At 35.3% G+C, this 17,212-nt stretch overlaps 1 protein-coding gene and 1 long non-coding RNA gene across 2 annotated transcripts in view; both read right to left on the reverse strand.

Annotated features, from left to right (window-relative positions):
• Positions 1 to 17,212, reverse strand: part of CNTN5 (contactin 5) — a 1,382,289-nt gene that overhangs the window by 612,755 nt on the left and 752,322 nt on the right. The gene's annotated exons all lie outside the window — the stretch shown is intronic.
• LOC108538902 (uncharacterized) overlaps positions 15,304 to 17,212 on the reverse strand; it is a 69,283-nt gene continuing 67,374 nt past the window's right edge. The window contains exons 3-5 of the long non-coding RNA XR_001888223.1: positions 16,123 to 16,169; positions 15,742 to 15,910; positions 15,304 to 15,363 (exon numbers count right to left, since the gene is read on the reverse strand). This is a non-coding gene — a long non-coding RNA (uncharacterized LOC108538902). The remainder of the gene's footprint in view (positions 15,364 to 15,741; positions 15,911 to 16,122; positions 16,170 to 17,212) is intronic.

Below are 17,212 nucleotides of genomic sequence, written 5' to 3' on the forward strand. Positions count from 1 at the left end.
TCAGTAGAAGGAACGCTAGGCAGGATGACAGATTTTAGGATCCAGCGTAAATTTCTTATCTCAACACAGCTGCTGACTTGTCATGGAATCTTGCACAAGTCTCTAATATTTTCTTGAATATAGGGAACGAGTCTATAAAATAAATATTAAACTGTATGACTTGCTTTCAAAAACAAAGCTATGAATGACAGAATTAAAGTGTTTTAGAGCTAGAAAAGGCCCAAGAGATTGCTTTTTCCTCCTTCCTACCACAACCCTATTTAAAGGTCACAACCCCACTTAAAGCTGTCATTCAAACATATTAATTGATTTGACAAAGGAGCACAAATGATTGATTATTGAACCAAGGTTTCCTTCTTTCCATTCCAGTCTTATCTTTATTAACCTATTAGAAAATCTTACTTGTTAAGTACAATCTGATATAACTCATATTTAGACTGTAGTCTAGAATTTACAAAACAATTGCTTAAATGGCAATCATTCTACATAAGCATTGCCATTCCACCATTTTGCGGGAGAGAACATAGAATCAGTGAATTTAGAATTTAAAATGACTTATTCACATTCAGAAGAGACTGAGCTGGGAATTGGACTGTCCATTTGTCTTTACACTTCCTCCTATTTTAAGTAGTAAAGTACTTGCTGAATTCCATTGGTTGTGTTATAATTACATGGACTAATCTTTATGTTGTTGATTGCACACAACACTTAGTAGTTACATTTCCCTTGTTTTTCTTTTATAGATTCTAATTTTCAGTGTTGAAAAATTTGATTTTCCTCACTTGTAAAATCATGAAATTAAGATACTTTTCTCCTTATTAGTAAAATGTTGCACCTTTAATGGAGGATATCATAGGGGAATTAGTACTTACCTTACTGGGCATATTTATGCAAAACTGTTCACATGTCTATATAATAATGTATAACAACAAACAGTCACATAGCTGCAAGACATAATATATAAAAATAATGGGAAAAAAATACTTAACCTGCCTTAAGGTAGATAAAAAAAGAATTCTCATTTAAATGAACTTTTTAAATTGAGTAAAACAATTAGTATAAAGATTTTGAAGGGCTTGTTTTTAAGCTCTAAATTAAGGTGAAATCTCCCATGGGGGTTAAGTTTAGGGCAAACTTGTCTCCTAGTGGCTAATTTCATTGAATAGTTAAGCGACTATTCAGATACTTGATACAAGTTTAAGAACCTTTGCTTACGGATGTCAGTGAGGTGACAGACTACACAGTTTGAAAACTACACTTCAACTTGTTTTTTCTCGAACAAATTCTAGTACCACAGAGATATCCCTTTCCTGTAAATTCAAAGCATGCTTAAGCAGCCTGTATTACCTTAAGGCACACTAAAAAGATTATGAGACAGGAGGTTTTAATAACATACTGAATCTCAGAATTTAGAAATACAAAAGAATAAAAGGTGCAATTGAATTGGGCAAATACAGCTCTGTAGTTACTTAGAAAAAGAAACATTACTATTCAACGTTAAATTCCAAAATACTGAAATTAATGGTTTATGTAAGTTTTGATTGGTGCAAAACTGTTAGTGGTTGTTCTAATTAGAATCTCAATAATTTAAACAATGTTATATAATATTATTCTTTTATCTCACTGAATACTTGCCTTGCTGATTCAGACTTACTGAGCCCCCAAAATCACGAGAGAATTCCTTAAAATCAGTACTTCTCTCTCTCTTCGTACGCATGTATATGTGCATACATACAGAGACAGATAGATATATAGAGACACTCTACATATTTTTTTTTCCTCTGGAGAACTCTGATATACTCTAATACATTCATTTTCACAGACTTATTAATTTTAACCTAATAAGCTATCAACTGCTTTAAATTATTATAGAAGAAGATCAACAATAAATTAGTAAGTAAAACAAATAGTAAGAAAACATAAATATTCCAGACAACATATTACTTTAGAATGAGAATTACAAAGACAAAGATAATATTCTGACCTAAAACGTTTGTAGAAAATGTGGGATTCAAGATGGAGACAATAAAATAGGTAAAGTTTGAACTGGCAAAAATAAATAGTAAAAATATAAAATAAAGAGCAATTTAGAATAAAGAGCATTTTAGCTGAGCAGAAAACATAAGCAGACAGTTGGATTTAACAGAATACTTACCATGTTCAGTCAAGTAGTAAGAGGCTACTTCCTATAGGTTCATGAAGTTTTTGGAAAGGTGTCAAGGGAGATCATCTATAACGAATGCTAGATATCCATATTTCTTCAGTTCCAAATTTTCAAATTCACTAGAGTCTTCCATGCATATCCAGCAAATATGTATCACTGAATGAGTTGCTGCAACTTCTGATGGTGCAGGTTGGTAATTATGCCTGATGCCTGCTGAGGGCATAGCCAGGGGCTGAAATCTAGCCTGTGTCTCCTTATCGAGTCAGGGCTACAAACATCAGAAGGAAAGGAAGCTTCCTTCTAATTCACTCAAATCTCCCTAGGAGCCAGATGCAGACCTAACACACACATTCTCTCCACATTTCTTCTCTTTCACTTCGAAAATTCCATTCCTGTTTTCTTATCTGAGTTTCTCAAAACATACCTAAATCTTATTTATAGAATGCATTACCAATACTATGATAACGCTTCATTCTTAACAAGCAAGTTCTTTTTTTATTTACCATGCACCCACGACAGTTATTAAGATGAGTAAATTTGTTCCATGGAACTACTCTGGGGTTTGAATTTAAACCCTAGATTGTGCTAATTTTTGTTACCTTTTCAGTACTCATTCCTTTCCATTCCTACATCCCTTTAGAGAAGGAAAAGCTACAGTTCTTATAGACCATATTAACATGCCTAGCTAATAACAAAAAAAAAAGCAAAACTATTTTCTTTTGGTTATTGAAACACTTTTGTTTTAAAATTGAAATCATTCTTTCTCAAGATTATCTAAATCTGACCTTATTGTCAAAATTTTGAAATAATATTATAGTATTTGATAATGTTTTCAGATTGAAGATATATTTATCACCAAGTGTGGGTAAATTAGTAGGGGAAATAGCACTTGCCAAAAGCTTAACACATAAAGATCAATATATTTTATCCAACAGACATCTCAAGGTTATGGTCATATGTAACACACCTAGTCCCCTGCGCCGGCTGAAGTTTTTAAAAGCTCCTTGCGTAGACTTAATGCTTCAGTTCAATTTACTCATATATTTTCAGTGCGTACTGTATGTCAGATTCTACAGTAAAACTGACGCATCGCTACAAAAATCTGTTTAAATGGAAGCAAAAAGGAAGACTAAGTCATGTAATTGACTTGGTAAGAAATCCCATCTGAATTTCAGACCCCATTCTGCCCATCAGGGGGCACTGTTGTATAATCATTCATAGGACTTTAGTGTTTTTCTCCCATCTCCAAGCCCCTCCACCTTTCCATCCTCTCTAGTAGTAAGACACATGTTCAGGTCAAATGGAATCCCAGAATTTTTCAGAGAGATGTGTTTTATTTACTTATTCATTCAAAATGGATATTTTAATATGTATGTTTTTCAAGCCTGATCTTTGTTTAAGATGATGTAAAGGCAAATTGGAGGTGTAAAAGATTCTGAAAAAATACAATCTGTCTTGAAGTTAAATTTCACACTTTCCCTACTATGTACTTCTTTAAAGTAAAAACTAGATTTTATATATTTAATAATGGAGTTTCATCCTTATCATTTTCATTACTTCGTCATATGAACCATCTTGATAAAGAAACTATCCATATTTTTAAAAGGGTAACTTTCAACCTTTAGGTTAGTTTCCAAATTGATATTATTAAAAATGAACTTATAAAGTCCATACGGGAATAACAATTATGCTTTGTGTGGTAAATGTAGTAAGAGGAATGTTTGGAGAACAGCTATAAAGACAGCAAAGTCTAAATCAAAGTGAGCAACACAGAACAAGGTGGTCAAAATAAAAGACAGGAGGGTACTAGGCCCTAGGAGACTCAGATGTTTAAACTCTTAATCTATCGTCTATTTTTATTACATCTGAGCCTTGTAAGGCATCCGGTTCCTTATCCACAAGTGAATATACACACAGATACACTTTATTCTCATATGTGTATCAAGTGTAAGCTAGAGGTGATTCTAATATTTTGCTTCATGACAGTAGAAAAAAGAAACTTTTAACATACATTTTAAACAGAGCCACCTTATTATTTACATTACTTCTACATGCCTAAAACCTTCTCTACTGCCTATAGGATACAGTCCAAGTTCCTTTACCTGAATTTCAAGCCCTAGGTCCTGTGGCACTTGAATATCTCTTCAGCTTCATTTCTCACTCACCATTTCTTCCTTTAGTAAGCACACTTTCTACATTCCAGGTTCTACACACAAACACACACACACACATGCAAGTTACTGTCTTATGACTGTATCATTTTTATAGTCTGCTTTTTCTGGGTTATTTTTTCTGCTTTCAGTACTTTCCTTCTATTATTTCTTCAGTCGATCAATTCCAACTTACCCTGAAATGAAATGGACATCAATGTGTCTAAAAGAACTCTTGTACCACTTGTTTCAATTTCCTAGAGCTGCTATAGCCAAATACCACAGACTGGGTGGTTAAACAATACGATTTTATTTTCTCATAGTTCTGGAGACTAGAAGTTTAAGATCAAGATGTTGACAGGTTTGGTTTCTTCTGAGACCTCTCTGCTTAGCTTGTAGGTGGCCACCTCCTCACTGTGTCTAAGTATCCACACTTCCCCCTCTTGTAAGATACCAGATTGGATCAGGGCCCACCCTAATGTCCCCATCTTAATCATCACTTTAAAGGCTCTATCTGCAAACTCAGTCACATTCTGAGGTGCTTGGGGATAAGACGTCAACATATGATTTGAAAAAGTCGGGAGGCATAATTCAGCCCTTAAGACCACCTAAACTAATTTGTGTGCTTCTTTTTCTACGATCTCATAATATATTCTATATCCTCTTGTAATGCCCAGACCCGCGATGACCCGAAAGCAACCACCAGAGTCCAGAGACAAAGCCAAGTGGCAGGGATCGCTTTATTTCGAGTTCGAACTCGGTTCCTTCAAGCTAGGTATCCGATCCTAGGGAGAGACCCTGAGCTCGGTGTTCAGCCGTCTTTTATAGTCAGACACAAACAAGTTACAGCAAGTTACAGAGTCACTGGGGATTTTACAGTTGTAGGTTTACAATTGGCTGACATTTAAAGTTAAACATTAGTCAGATGTTCATTGGTTCCCGCCCTTTGACCAAACCATAAACGGCCGCTTGCCCTGCTAGGGGCTTTCCAAATAACCTTGTTGTTTTAGCATTAAGGGGAGTTTCCTGACTTTTCTGACCTCTGATATTCAGTATTTTTCCACTCCTCACTCTAACAATATTGCATAGACGTTTTCTGTTTAGTCCTATGAACTATGTTTCCTTAACTAAACTTGAAGTAAAGGAGTGTAAATATATTTTACCAAAGAAGCATCACAATTTCCAAGATTTTAAGCTGTGAAAATATAGTTCATGGTCATCACTAGACATCACTGATGGTAAGATATTTTATTTTAGTGATGTTAAAAAGTGAAAAAGATGCATCTTCTAATTGGTAAAACACTGTACTTCTTCTATCTTCCAGGCTTAGTTGAGTAACTAATCTACATGACAGACTCAGGAAATAGTTTTTGAATTCAAGGATTAATTTATCTTCATAACTCTTGTGTAAAACGGGAAATTTGGAATTACACCAACTTTAAATAGAATAAATTATGCCTCATAGAAAATATCTATTCAAATTACACAGTTATTTGGAAAGAATCCAAAGATTAGAACCCATATGCTTAGATTATTTTTTCAGTGCTTTCCCTATGTTTCAGAACTAATAAATTGCAAAACAGAGACCAGAAACAAAGAAATTGAAAAAACAGAGACCAAGAAATAAATTCTGATTCTGAGTCTAGATAGCTATCCACTTTTTCAAGCTACCTGGAATGTAGTTCTGTCTTCTTAATTCATTGGTCAGAAAGACATTGTTTAGCTTCACGGTTATGTATTATTTATCAACAGTAATATAACACTTGTATTCCACCTTGGACTGTAAGAATGTTTAAACTGGAAGATAATTACAGGAGCTTCAGAAGAATAGTAAATATGAGTAATATTATAAGTTACTTAGAGTAACTTGATTGAGAGAGAAGGTGGTAAAGAAATTCATGGTAAGAGAAGACTTGAGTTGGACCTTGAAAGATTTGTTGAAAGAGTATGTGCATGCATGTGTGTATATGTGTGTGTGTTACAGGAGTTTTTTCCCTTGGACAAAAGTAAAAGAGTAAGAGTGCAAAACGTGGAGACTATTCTGAAACTTGAGGACAGAAGGCATTATTAGTCAAAATATAAGACTTGCATAAAGTTCACTGTGCTTGAGAATATTGCTGTTTAATTCCTTAATTTCCCAGACTTTCAGGATTTTCTTATGTATTTTGGTCAAAGTGATCAAAAAATTTGTAATTCCCCACTGCTGATCCATTTGTTTATTGTGAATGGTGATAGGAAGAACTGTATACAAGGCTATATCGTATATGTAAGGCTGTATCATCTTATTTAATACATAATCACTTTGAGTAGGTATTGTCTCTATTTTATAGATAAGATACAGATACATATAGATATAGATAGGCCTAGTGCAGTATGTTTAAGAAAACCAAAAAATTTGATATATCACTGTCAATGTACCCTTCTACTATTGTTTTCACACTTCAATAATTATGATCTCATATACATGGTTAACTGGTATTGTTTCCTGAGCTTGAAACAAGTCATAAATTTACCCCTGCTAGCTCTTGGATATAGGAAGACTGTATCTTACAGAGATAGATTAAACACATTAGATACAATCGTCTAACACAGTTGTTTAAAAATGCTGTCTTGACCCCATTTCGAGGCCTTGACTGGTGGAATCTGTTCCCCTTCTTCGGCAGCTGATGAAGTTCACACTTCAACCCCTTCCTTTATCAGACCCTTACATTCTGGGCTCCTCTACACCAGCCCTCATTGCCCCAGGCCTAGGTTCCACACTAGAAGGAACAGCTCCTAGGCTCCAGATCCTGTCAAAATTATTCAAATTAGCCAATCCACAGTAAGTCTGAGAAACCTAGCTAACCCCACCCTACTTACCATAGGTAAGCTTATTGTTACACTGTTTATAGACGCAACCCCTGGGTAGCCCTGCAACTTTGTTGAAAGCCGCAAGTAATAAGAGTTCTGCTTTCCATCTAGCCAAGTGTCTGTGTTTTGTCCCACGCTCAAAAGAAATCTTAAATCTACCAATCTGATATTTTCAGCATTTACATATGAAAAAGAAAGAAAGAAAGAGAGGGAGGGAGGGAGGGAGGGAGGGAGGGAGAGAGAGAGAGAAAGAAAAAGAAAAAAAGAGGAGCTATTCAGTTCATAGAAGCAAGCAGAATGGTGGTTGCCAGGGGCTGGGTGAGGATGGAGGAGGAGACGTTGGTCAAGGTGTACAAAATTTGTTCTGCAAGATCTGGAAATCTAAAGTACAGCAACTTGACTGTAGTTAACAATACTGTATTGTATAGCTGAAATCCACTAAGCAGGTGGATCTTGTGTTTTCTACACACACACAAACAATGCTAACTATATGCAATGAATATGTTAATTTGTTTCTGGTGATATACAGTGTATATATCAATACATCAAGTTGTGCAACTTAAGCGTGTATAATATGTTTGTCAATTATACCTCAATAAAGATGAGAGGGAGGAAGAAGCTTTTTCAGTAGGCTTCCCATTCATCCAGAAATTTGGTTTAGTCTACTAACATAATATAAATATTTAATTGTTTTTATTGAGTATCACTTCTAACACATAGTAGGTATCAAACAATTTTTGTGAGTTAATAAATTTAATCTTCATTGTTCAATCTTCCTATGGTCCACAGCATTCATAGGAAATTTTAACCAAAATTGGTGAAATAGTATAGTCTATATGTTGCTGTACAAAATAAACATATACCTTCTACTTTTTAAAATTTTGTATCTCAAGTTTTACTATTGAGAAAATATGTAAGAAAATATGAAAGTAGAGGAGTTAAAGACAGCTGAAGGAACTGGGACATAATTTACTTGATGTTTTACAGGAAGATGAATTCTTATAAAAATCCCTCATTGGGATTGTTTTTCTGGAGATACTTTAACTCATATACCTTAGAAGGTAAACTCTTCTAAAAGGTAAGTTTCATAAGGACAGGATCTTAGAACAATGCCTGATACATAGTAGGTATAGGTAAAAATATGTAGAAAAAAATAAATGAACCTAAGATGTTGACAACTTAATTTACTTTCTATTATAACACAATGGGTTACACCACTTTTAAATAGATATTGTATAGGAAGCTTTTCCCCAGCCCCAGCGCTGGATGTAGTAATTAGGGATTATTCCATTAGGAAGCAGACAAAAAAAAAAAAAAAAAAAATCAGTGTAATAATCAACAATGTAAATAGGGATACACCCTCTTTGGCTGGGTATCATCAAAAACAACTACGTATGGAAAACAAAATGCCTTTTAGAAGTCTCTTTTTGAGGCAAATTAAGAATCTAGTAATGTGAGTTGTGAAATCAGTATGATATAAAATGTTTTGTAATCCCGAATGTCTCAAAATGGAGTCACTTATGACAAATGACTCAGCTTCCATGAAATGTCTGACCTCTCTGAGTGATCCACTTATCATGGACTAAGACGACACGATGACACCTAACATGGCCAGGTACCCCTGAGGTCTGGCAAGAAAGTGAAGTGAAGTGATGGGATTGTTAATGGTTACAAAATACAGTTAGATAGAATGAATAAGACCTAGTATTTGATAACACAACAGGGCGACTACCGTCAACAATAATTTATTGCACATTTTAAAATAATTGTTTATAATGCAAAGAAAGGATGTTTAAGGTGATGGATACTCCACTGACTCCGATATAATTATTACACACTGTATGCTCATATCAAAATTTCTCACATACCCCATAAATGTATACATCTACTATGTACTCACAAAATTCTTTTCTAAAAGACAGCTGAAGATAATGGCCATGAACACTCCTGTGGAGGACTCCAGACACCACAAAGGAACTGATCACAGTGAGAAGCCTATAGCATTTCTGCCGATGAGAGCTGTGAGGCCTCCTTCCTACAGCTGCAGGAGCCAGAGCTCTGCTGGGGGGAAAAAAAAAAAAAAAGCAGCGAGGCCCTTCTGTTGGGTGAACTGGCACTCTTATGAAAACTGGACCTGCCAGTTCATAAGTCAGCAGGCTGGTCTCTGGAGCTACTTGCTCCTTTGTATCACTACTTCTGTGTTAAACATATTTGCATGATTGTTGGTGTGTGAAAGCCTCGCAATAAACCAGAATTTGTAAACACTTAATTGGCTGCTGTGTTACTGTGAAACCTCTGTCCCCTCACTGCCCTCCAGGCTGATTTGAATCTCACAGGTTCAATACAATTGCAGCACCTTGCATCTTTAAAAACAAGTATTTTGGAGACAATACCCTTATTAGAAAAGCAATTGTGGAGACAAACATTTGGTTGAAGTGGGTGAAGCTACTGCCATAGCTACCACCTTTATTCCGTTTCCATAGATCCTCCAAGTTATGTTTTCATTTTTGCTCAATTAGCTTCCAAAACATGTTCAAAACAGCCTTCAAGAACTTTGTGGAGAAAATATCACGATCAATAAGACATAGTGAAACCAGCAGGAGGCGCCACAGAAAATGGCCACATTAAGGCTTTTTTTTTTTTTTTTTTTTTCTTTTGAGACAGAGTCTCTCTCTGTCACCCAGGTTGGAGTGCAGTGGGGGGATCTCCACTCACTGCAATCTCCACCTCCCAGGTTCAAGCAATTCTCTGCACCTCAGCCTCCCAAATAGTTGGGATTACAGGCACCTGTCACCATGACCAGCTTTGTTTGTATTCTTAGTAGAGACGAGGTTTCACCATCTTGGCCAGGCTTGTCTCGAACTCCTGACCTTGTGATCCATGCACCTCGGCCTCCCAAAATGCTGGGATGACAGGCGTTAGCCACCGCACCTCGCCAAAGCCTTTCACTGTTCCAGGGTCATCAGCAGATCACATGCTTTTCATCATAGGCTTAAAAAATTCCTAAGAGCCCTCTGTTTTTTTTATGCCTGATTCACCAATCAAAGATGTCAATAAAATGGCAAATCTTTTATTTCTATACAGCCAATACACGCATGTTTTAAAAAATGCTTCATCACAATGAGTTATTCCACTAGCATCTTAACTGGTAGCTTTCAGTCCCACTACATCAATCTTTCATACTACTCCTCATGTCAGTTAACCTTCCTCTATTATTTTAATAGCCCTTTCTTACTAAAATGTTTTCAGTGATTCCTACTTTACAAAAATAAAATCCTCAACTCCTTATTGGACAGTGTGGAAGCCCAACATGGGCTTAAGCACTAAGCTGAAGCACTCTACGCGAATGGTGCTGCACGTCAGCCAGGCCTTCTCCAGCATCCTTCTTTAGCTGATTCCTACCTATCTCCAAGATTCCATTCAGTTCTCACCTCACTCATGGAATCTTTCCATTCCATTTCAACTTACAATGATCACTGTCTTTGTTCTAAATTTAAGGCTTATTTTTACAACTGTACCATGTACTCAGTTATTATACTGCCTTGTTTTTAAAATGTATTTCTGCTTCCATGTTCTGCCTTCTACATTTATTATCATCAATAACTATACAGTTCTATAATCTGACCTCTCATCACCCCAATAACATTCCAGCTCACTAACTCCATTACTTCCATTCCATTAATTCTTCAAAAGAACCTCAAATGCAGTTTTTCATTATTCACTATCTCTCCTGTTTCTTTTCTTGGCTCTGCATCTGCTCTAACAACTTCTTTGCATAAACCTTTTAAATTCTTTGCCTATCAAGACTTGTTTACCTTGCCTGATGAAACTCAAATGCTGGTTGAATTAAACTATTTGTCTGCTCTGTATCTACATCCTAGTTAGTAAATAAAAAAGTGTGAAAATTACAAAAGCCATGCTGACATTAAAAGTATGATTCTAATCTCAAAGATTAGAATCTCATTTATATAGATTATATCTAAATATGGACACCAATAATTCCTCCTATTGTTCTAGCATGTATGTGACCCTTCCCCTCAAGACAAGGAGTTTTTCCTCCTTTGTATCTTGGCTGGCCTTGTGCTATACTTAACAACAGTATGTGGGAGAAGTGATGTGGTGCCAATTTGCAGTCTAGCCCTTAAGATGTATTTAAGAAACTAAGGGAGTACAGAAGGTTCTAAGGTATCTATGCTAGTCTGGGGGATTAGAGAATGTACTTCTTAGAAAGGAGGACTTTACCTAAGGTCAGAATTAAATTGTCATTAAATTGGAGGTGAGATACTGAGGATGGTGGTGTGGATAGGATTAGAAATGCCCATTTTTAATAAAACAACTTCAGCCAACTCTATACGTTAAAAATATTTCTGATATAGCACTACTATCTTCCTCCCTCCAGGGAATTTTGACGTCTCTAAATAAGGGCTTAATGTAAGGGTGAAGTATTTACATTTTGATGACATGCCAAGACTGCAATCATCTTTAAAACAAGGAATAGGCACTTGACTTCCAACTACTTGACAAAGAGAGTTAACTAATGAGCTTCTTTTCAGAATAAAGGAAGTTGTAAGAAAAGATAAACTCTTACTTCAATATAAAAAATGCTGATTTCCTATAAAAAACTAGCCAGGCGAGGTGGCGGGCACCTGTAGACCCAGCTACTCGGGAGGCTGACGCAGGAGAATGGCGTAAACCCGGGAGGCAGAGCTTGCAGTGAGCTGAGATCCGGCCACCGCACTCCAGCCTGGGCGACAGAGCAAGACTCTGTCTCAAAAAAAAAAAAAAAAAAAAAAAAATGCTGATTTCCAAGTTACATAGATCCTTGTCCCCTTCTAGTTTTCTAATCTTTGTAAGTTTTGAGGATGTGTTTCCAGTCATATATGGGAGCTATATTTGATCATTACACATTGTATACATGCATTATTACACGTTTCCATAAATATGTAGAAATATTATATATTAGTAAAACAATGTTTTAAAATACTCATTTGTTATTGAACAGATTAAAATAACAACAATATAACCATTTATCAATTCAAAAGAAGGAAGTAACATTAAAAGTCTCAATACTCCAAACATAACCATAAACTTGCTTCTACAAGTATTAAAAATACTAATTGAATGATTTTGTAAAAGTCTAATAGTAGACAACTGGCAGCCCCAAGAAGGCATAAAATACTGATGTGTTTACATCATCAGTGTGTATGTGTATATGTGTGTGTATGTATGTATATATATATAACTCAAATCAAAGGGGAAGCCTGCAGAGTAATGAACCAGAGTTGAAATCAAGGCTCTATCTTTGATGGCTTTTACCCAATCTAGTCTTGAAAAGATTTTTAGGAAGTTAATATGGTATTCTGTCTTCTCTTTGTAAAGTACAACCAATCAGGTAAAAGCGATGTTTGCATTTTAGGTTTACTATTACTACTTAGATCCTTCTGCATTATCACACCCTTTTTTCTAGAGAATCTAGTCCCCCTCAGCTGGAATCAGAAGCCAGTTCCAGCAGAATCCTGCCTCCTTCTAGGGAACAGAACACAGCAGCTAGCTCATATTTATTTAACTGTGTTGACAATACAAGTAAGTATTGGATGGCAGACATGTGCTAGGTGTGGGGATGACATGGAAACAAGGAGGGATCTTAGCCTTCATTTAATTAAATTTAATTTTTACTTCTGGGGTACATGTTCAGGGTGTACAGCTTTCTTACATAGGTAAATGTGTACCATAGTGGTTTGCTGCACCTACCAACCCATCACCTAGGTATTAAATCCAGCATGAATTACATATTTTTCCTAACGTTCTCCCTCTCTGTAACGCCCCACTCAAAGGCCCCAATGTGTGTTGTTCCCCTCCCTGTGTCCATGTGTTCTCACCGTTCAGCTCCAACTTACAAGTGAGAACATGCAATGTTTGTTTTTTCGTTCCTTTGTTAGTTTGCTGAGGATAATGGCTTCCAGCTCCATCCATGTGCCTGCACAGGACATGATCTCATTCCTTTTTATGGCTGCATAGTATTCCATGGTGTGTATGTACCATATTTTCTTTATCTAGTCTATCATTGATAGACATTGGGTTGGTTCCATGTCTGCCATTGTGAATTACTTCTAACATTGTGGAAGATGGTGTGATGATTCCTTAAAGATCTAGAACCAGCCCCCTAGTTTCGAATAGCTTCAGTGAAGAAGCATACAGGTAGATATACTAATTCAAAATAATATGTTACAAAGAAGGCAACGACAGACACTGGGGTCTACTTGAGGGTGGAGGATGGAAGGAGAGGAGCAGAAAAAATAACTGTTGGGTACTAGGCTTAGCACATGGGTGATTAAGTAATCCATACAATGAACCCCCGTGACATGAGTCTACCTATATAACAAACCTTAACATGTACTCACAAACCTTAAGGTAAAAAAAAATGTGATAAATGTCAGTTGAATAATAAGCATCGAATTTTCCTTCCGGCCCAATATCTATGCCTTCTCTGAAGCCACCACCATCACCCACTTTCCCCCCAAATGGAATTTATCTCATCCTTATGAATACCCAAATGCATGTTATACCTTATTTATAACTCTTTCACCTTCATTTCATGTAAAGACATAAGGATGCCTATCTTTTTACTGCAATAGAGATTCTGTGAGGAACAGGAACAGGTTTTCTTCACCATTGAACCTCCCTTACTCAGCATGCCCTATTAATGTTGAAATCACCCTACTGAAGATAGTATGGCTCAATAAACCCATGATTTTTAAGATGAAAAGTTATGCTGTACCTTGAGGTGTGATACCTGGATGCTCCTTAACCTTTGTTCTCAAGTTATGATGTTAGTTCTGGCTCTAATATAAGCTCAAAATGCTTCTTTCCTTTCTCACCTGCCGGAAGTGAGCAGTGACTCCTGACTGCTTTTTAACTCCTCAGACCTCAAACTTTTTTTGTTCCCCTTCAGCAAAGCTTACGCCCAAGGCCAATTCCAACTCTGGTGACTCATGGTCATTACTCACCATCTTTTAGGGTGAACTGTCTTCATCTACCCTTCCTAGGCTTACCAACTGAGGAAACCAAGCAACCAAAGCAACCTTCTATCCCGACAACTTTGTTCTACATCAGTACAAGGCTGCTAACAAGGGAAAGCAATACCCTTGACAGCAGATCATTACCTATTTATTTCTACAAAAAAAAAAAAAAAAAAAAAAAAATTCATTCTGTTAGATAGACCCTGAAAAATGTAGAAACATTGAATATACTTAAATATCATCAGTAACTACTAAAACAACAAAAAAAGAGCTATTCTTGTCTTTGTCATTGTTTAATTATTCTCTCAGAATATAGTATATGTGGTTAATTTCAGCTGGAATTTACCAGAATTGCACTATTTACAAGGTTTGGGTTCTAATCTTCAAGACTTAAGATTTATCCTTAAAAATATCTCATGTCAGTCACAAATATTGTACACAATATTTTTCCTTCTGCCCAATATCTATGCCTTCTCTCTCTCTCTCATGTATGATCAGACTCCTCTATATTTTTCTAAACATATATTGAAATCTACATTTTTTCAATATACTTTTAATGTATTTCTTTTTAAAAATCTATCACTTTTCCCTACTGACTCTAACACACAGGAGAGTCCTTAAATGTTTTTACTTCTGATTCCATTGATCTTGAATGAATAAAATGATTGATTTAGTTGATTGTCAGAAGTGAATTACCATAGTGGTTAAGTAATAAACCTGAATGCATTTGAAACCTCAGACAAATGACTTAAACTCTCTGTGACTTGATTTTTTTGTATGTAAAATGGAGATAGTGATGGATAATTGTGAAGATTAAATAAGTTAATAAATATGAAGCCCTTAGAACTTAGTACCATAGAGCTTGAGCTAATATTTGAAATGCGCAGAAATGCACAAAAACACAATAAATACTACAGTTTTTAAATGACTTTATGGTGTTCTATTTTATATTAATTTATGTATGTGGATGGCAGTAAGTATGAGTATTTTCACTCAATATCAGTGAACCCATGTATCTCTTCATTTCTTTCCACAACTCTTTTTGTTTTCTGGTGGGAGGTTTGAAAAATGTGTAATTTCCTTCCCTTAATTAATTTTTTTCATTAAAAGATAATGGTAACTTACATTCAGCTTCAAAATGGGAAATTTAAAGTTCCAGGAAAATTTGATGCTCATAATTCTGAAACAATTAAGGATGAGATAATGTAATAACCATGAAAATTATATTTAGTGATAAGGTTTCAGTTTGTGACATGCTCTATCTTGTCATATCAGAAGCAAAACAGATTTTAGAAGGAGAATCAGGCTTATCATTGCTTATTTCATGACAATATTCTAATAAAACACAATAGCAACAAAATGCCCTGGAATTTTATAGAGATTTATAAAAACAAATGTTGATTGCAGAACCAAGACTAGACTAAGATATTTCTATTATCTTTTACGTAAATTTGTTTCAAGTCAGTGTCTAATACAAATTCTTATGGTTCTTTTAACGATATAATTTATAGGATATCATCACAAACTTTTTGATGAGGTGGAAAAGCAGTGTACTTACATTTGGAGGGAAGAGTGGTATTATGTAGTGGTTATATGACCTGCCCACAGAATTTGACATTCTCCTAAATGTCTAAAATAATAGCCTGTGTCCAAATCTTTACTTCACTACTTGCTGCTTGTATGATCTTGAAAAATTAACTTAATCTGCTGTATTGCAGAACTGTCATCTGTAAAATGGAGACAATAGGTTTCTATTTTTTAGGATTTGTTGTCAGATTAAATTAGATAATATATAAAAAATTTAGAATATTGCCTCAAGGAAAGTAAGAACTAAGTGTCAGTGATTATTATTACACGGAGTTTAGCTTACAGCAAATAATCCACAGTAATTCTCAAGGGAATTGTTTATTTAGTTTTGCTAGTAGAAAATGTGTAGTACCTTGTGAGCTATCAAAGTCTCCTTACTTCAGATACTAAATGCACACTCTAAACAAAAACAGATAAAACAACAATGAGATAAACATAGCCATAGATTTCAGAAAAAGCTTTTATAAAATATTTTGCTATTAACTGCTTGTTAGTCTGGCACACACAAAAAAGCATAGATTACACATCAGATCTTCCAGACAAGTAACTTCCTGTTCTGTTTTCCCTGCTTGCTACTGTCTTAGGACTCTTTGGGGAGGATGTGGGATTCCTCTTCAGTTTTCTTCAGTGTAGCCTTAAGTGGTGGTAGATGCAGCCCCAGAGATAGAGAGGAAATGCCCCTGATGTCATATCCAAGAGCGAATTATACTTAAAGAGAATTTCTCATTTCCTTGAGGCTCACAGAGTGCACCTTAGAGTTGCCTACTTCAGAATAGCCAAATAAGACTTGCATGACAATATTCTAATAATAATATTCTTATTTGACTATTCTGAAGTAGCTCGTATCTTTAAAAAGACTAATGGAGAGGATTTGGAGAGTGCCTCTAAATCCTCAGATTTAAAAGGCCTCATTACAGAAAGCCTGGTCATCAAAATCTGCAGTGTACTGCTTGGGTTTAATAAAGCTTGTACAAATTTACCACTGGACCATTCAAAATGGCAGAAGAGCAGGGCATAACTAATGACCTGAAAGGAAAACGCTCAACAGCAGAGTCTGAAGGACATGCAGATACACTAGTGTGATCTGCTCTAAGAATACGTATGTTTATGAAATATAAAAATAATACCTTTTTTAAAGTAATGCATTTAGATTTACTGAACATACTTAGTTTTTAATACATGTATTCCTTTCTTCATTCTTCCAAGAAATTGAAAGAAAATGTTATAAAGGAAAATATTAAAATGCTGAATATTTACTTAGCTCATGATTTTTATAAAACACTTTTGTTTTGAATCAAAACTTTGCCTACAATGCATATATATAACAATTATTAAAATAAGTTTAATATAATAAAATTTCTGTTTGTGAGAAGTTAAAAATAGTATCTTTACAGAGATACTTTGAAAATCGCTCTTTACATAGTTTTCAAATGATGTCTACC

The sequence above is a fragment of the Rhinopithecus bieti genome, unplaced genomic scaffold, assembly GCF_001698545.2.
Source record: "Rhinopithecus bieti isolate Rb0 unplaced genomic scaffold, ASM169854v2 scaffold_14936, whole genome shotgun sequence".
In the NCBI taxonomy this organism is placed as follows: Eukaryota; Metazoa; Chordata; class Mammalia; order Primates; family Cercopithecidae; genus Rhinopithecus; species Rhinopithecus bieti.